Source organism: Gossypium hirsutum, chromosome A08 (assembly GCF_007990345.1).
Source record: "Gossypium hirsutum isolate 1008001.06 chromosome A08, Gossypium_hirsutum_v2.1, whole genome shotgun sequence".
Lineage (NCBI taxonomy): Eukaryota > Viridiplantae > Streptophyta > Magnoliopsida > Malvales > Malvaceae > Gossypium > Gossypium hirsutum.
In genome coordinates this window covers 52,239,929-52,244,850 of record NC_053431.1, presented here as the reverse complement: position 1 = coordinate 52,244,850, position 4,922 = coordinate 52,239,929, and positions in this window count along the sequence as shown.

Below are 4,922 nucleotides of genomic sequence, written 5' to 3'. Positions count from 1 at the left end.
AACTGAGCTATAGTGACCATGTTAAATGTGAAGCTAAGGTGTTCGGGTAAAGTACAGTTATGATGAGCCTAAAGTCAGAAAAGTATGAATAAAAGTTCATGATATGTATGTGATAACATGTGAGACAAAAGTTTATGTTGCGAGGAATACTCATGCTTGTTTGATTAAGTGAATGTGATAAAAAGAAATTCATAAATGTATGAATAAAGGTTTATAATATCATGTTATGGATGGAAATGTCATTGTCCCGATTGGACGTTGAATGTTGATGAATTTCAATGATATCTTTAAATGAGACAAAGGGATTATAATGTAATGAACTTATCTATGTTAAATTGATGGATTGATTCATGTGAATGTAATGATATGTATACAATGATGTGCAAGATGAAAGTTTAGACTGTGATATACTTATCCATGTTTGTTTGGCCCTCATATAATATTATGTGCCTAACTTGTTTAATTCAATGAAAATGATGAGTAAAGTTGTTCAGAATCCATAGAATGCATGCATAAGTGCACTGGTTTAAATTAGATAATTGGAAAGTTTGAGTAATGCAAACGTGAATGATGATTTGTCTGAAATGAATGATGTGCTTGTGAAAAATATTACTATGATGATAAAATAGTGTTATATGTATATGTGTATGAGAGAAGAGTTAGGGACCTTACTACCCCACCCCCTTACCAGAGTGGTGTTTTGTAAAGGATTTTATGGTATCAGTGTTAAATAAGCTCACAAGTATGAGACCAAAGAGTTCAGCTATAACTTGATTATAAATATGATCAGAGATTAAATTGGATTGATAAGTAAAGACAGAACTAGTAAGGTGCGATGTCAAGAAATGTATTAACTGGAATTTCTTCAGAAATGAGAATCATAATATGGGATTTGTGATGACAGAAATAGTTGAGGGAATAATATTTGAAAGGTAAGATATTTGGGTATGACAGTTATGGCTGAACAGATTTTGACAGTTTCTTCTGAGGTATTCTATATGTTTAATTGTTCTTGGGATTATTACTATGGCTATTAGCCCTCTGATAAAATCTTTGTTCTATGAGAATGTTTTCTAATCATGATGTATAAACAAAAGTATTGATAGTCTAACTAGTATATAACCTGTATTGCTCTATTTCTCTCTGGCATTCTATTACATTTCATCTATTGAGATTTTATGAGAAAATACACATGATGTTATAATTCTATTTCTTCTAATTTGTGTTCTATTCGATACATATATGGGAAGGTATATTATCCTTGTAGCATTTAATTCCATGGGTTTGAATGATGTATTTTTCTGAACTACTTTTTTTGAGAAATTATCAAGATCTTTCATATTTTCTTAAGAGTTCAGCTCTCGATCTATAGGTACGGTATTGTATATTGGATTTCTATATCTTGGATTTCTGTATCTTGGATTTCTTCATCTTGGATTTTTCTATCTTGGATTTCTTTATTTTAGTCTTCTTGTCATCTTTATTCTGAAAATTATTAATCATGACTCATATCTAAAGTGTATACTTTGGTCTATGATGACTATGTCAATTATGATTATGCCTCTGGGTTGATAGTAGTAACATGATGATTCTAGTATTCAGATTTCTTTAAACTTTGTGTAAGGTTTTGGCATCGACAAAGGCATAAGTGGTGAAATTGCTAGTTACAATTTTCATGGTGGATTTCTTTTCTCAAGTAAGTTAATCGAAGTTGATGCCTTCAGTTGAGATATCCTTGTTACTTGAGTTAATGCATTTGAAATGGTTTTTGATTAGCATGATAAATGAACTTTGAATGATTACATGTTGAATCGTTCTATCGAATGGAAGAGAGGATTTCTTGAAATGTCATTTATTGATGACTAAGACCGACTTGGTTGTTCAATTGGTGTTGGTTATTATTTGAAAGATTAAATGAGATATTTATGTTTGGGAATAAAATTTTATTTCTTTATGGGTAAAAGATGAATAGTCTGAATAAAAAGTGTATATTTTCGAGCAGACTTTAATATGATTTAAAGTTCCTATGAATGATAAAGTTATCGCCTTGTGAAAGTTGAACGGTCCATTGCATGTTAGTAAAGCTTAGAACAGGCGAGAACATTGTTAATCAGAAAATTAGACTTGGTTTAGCCTACATCGGGCAAGAAATTCTTGATTTTTCTATGATGTGTCGTTAAATAGATTGTGATACGTTTTGGGACAAAAAGGCAATGTGATAGCTTAATGTACCTGTTGTCATAGAAAGATTTGTGTTTGAGATAGCATAGATGATCTGAGATTGTTGTTGTATGATCTTTGAGAAAAGGAAAATGTGGTTACAAGTGCTTGGGTAAAAAGTTCAGAGCTTATACAGAGAGTTTGCAAGGAAGCTCATGGGAGTAATGTATTGGTGTTCATGTTTGGAACTCGACATTCTGATCTTTGTTTTTGATACATGAAATGTTACCAGGGTTAAAGTTGAATATCAGGTGATGTCTGAATGATTATCGCCAGTGGTGGTAATTGAATGTAAATGAGAATGAGATTACTATAGATTTCATATCAGGATCATTCCTATCTTTGAAAGCAAAAGATGTCATGTGACTTGTTGTTAAGTAATTGATGAATCTGCAAATCATGTCGGTATGTACTGAATTTCTGCTCATTAGACTTATGGGATTAAGTATATTTGAGATTGTTGAATTTCTTAAAATGCTAGATTTTGTTAATCGGATTGAGATCCAGGATTTATATTGTGAATTATTGAAAAAGCTAAATGAGGCTCTGAATTTTAATGACGAGCAGAGGTTTAATTAGTAAATTGTCGGTCTGTATGAAATGATAGAGAACTTAAGGCCATGATGATTGGGCTGGCTATGCCATTTGTATCCGAGAGGATTCAAGTATGATGTGTATATATATTCTATGATGGTATGGGTTCGACCCTTGTGTACTTGAATTCTTTGATAGAAGTCAAGATTCGGCTGATGAGTCGTATATCACAGAATTGTTCCTGACTTTAGTATGAGAAATTTAAGAGCTAAGTATTAAACATAGCCTGAGTAAAGATTCGTTAGCAATGATTAGGTGATAGTGGATTTTATTTGTAAGCTAAACCACTATTCTGGTAAGATTTTCGAGGACGAAAATCCCTAAAGTGGGGGAGAGTTGTAACATCCCGAATTAGGGTCAAGTCAGAACAGTGGTTTCGAGACCACAAATCTGAATTAGTAATAATTATTTTATGATTATTATAATTCCTATGATATGTTTATATGCTTTTTGTAAGAATTTCATGAAGAAATTTTATGTCTAAGGTGCTCGATTGGACTTTAAGGACTAAATTGAATAAATAGTAAAACTTGAGTTCTAGAAGCTAGAGGTGTCTAATTGCTATGAAATTTTAAATTTGAAGTCCTTAAATGGTAATTAGACCATTGGTTAATTCGTTGGAATAAAATGGACATGAAATAGGTGAAATAAAATATTTTTAAGTTAGGGGCATTTTGGTCATTTAGTAATTAAAATGAATTAAAAACAAAATTAAAAGCCAATTTTTGTCCATCTTCTACCCCATGGCTGAAACTTACATGGAGAAGACATATCTAGGGTTTTTCAAGCTTCCAATATCAATTGTAAGTCCGTTCTATCCCGTTTTTAATGATTTTTATGTTTTTGAAATCCTCGTAACAAGATCTATCTATTTCTACCATTTATTTGAGCTAGGGTTGATGTTTAAAAATTTAGCCATGTTTGTCATGCATGTATTTTGATGTCTAATGGTAGAAAATGAATGTTGGGTGTTTAATAAACGACTTTTACTAAGTGATTTTCGATGAAAATGCTTAAAAGGACTAAATCGTAATAGTTATAAAATTTATCATAAAAGTGTGTTTTAGTGGAAATTGGGGATTGCTATAGTTATGAAAATGATTCGGCTAGGCTTAAAGTACAAAGAAATTGAATGAAAATCATTTTACGAGCATTGGGGCAAAAGTGCAAATATGTGAAAGTTTAAGGGTCAAAATACAAATTTGTAAAATTATGATTTTTGGGCCCATATGAATAGTGTCACTAATTAGTAATCTAAATGTGATATTATAGATCAAGGAAAATGAGATTCGGGCATAGATTGGAAATGAATGAGATTATGGACTAAATCAGAATAAATAGCCATGCTCGCATTCGAGGTAAGTTCGTATGTCAATAATAATGCAATAATATCATTGTTCATGCTTGAACTTAAATTTATGTGTTAACATTATGTGATGAATTTTTATATAGTTGATATGATGATTGTATTATGTGACAAATGTCTAAATATTATTATGAGCAATGCCATGTTTATTTCATGAATATGAGAATAGTGAATTGGTAAGCATGAATGATATTATGGCCGTTGTTCACGACTTGACAAGCAAGTGCAATAACGATGCTATGTGCAAGTGTGAAAAATCTCATTTGAACCTTAGAAATAGTTTAGGATACAAGCGACATGTCACTAGGAATTAAGAAATCCGAGCTCGTTGAGCGGTCCGAGTTCATGATATATGTGAGAATCCAAACTTGTTGAGTGGTCCAAGTTCATGATATATGAGGCATCTGAACTCTTTGAGTGGTTCGAGTTCATAATGGATGCGATACATGTAACATCTGAGCTCGTTGAGAGGTCTGAGTTCATTATGGATGTGTTACATGTTATAAGGTAGCTTTGGCTACGTATGTTTATGTGGCACTTATGTGCAAGTTTTCATGTATCCAATAGTATTCCAAGTGTTCAACGGGTATTATAATGAATGATGTGATGAAAGTCCCGAGATGGGCATGGTAATGAAGGTAAAGTTATTCGATATGCTACAGATACATACAGGTACGTATGCTATACTCATGAGTAATGCTTTGTTACAGGATGATATATGGAAAAAAGGTATATTCATGTA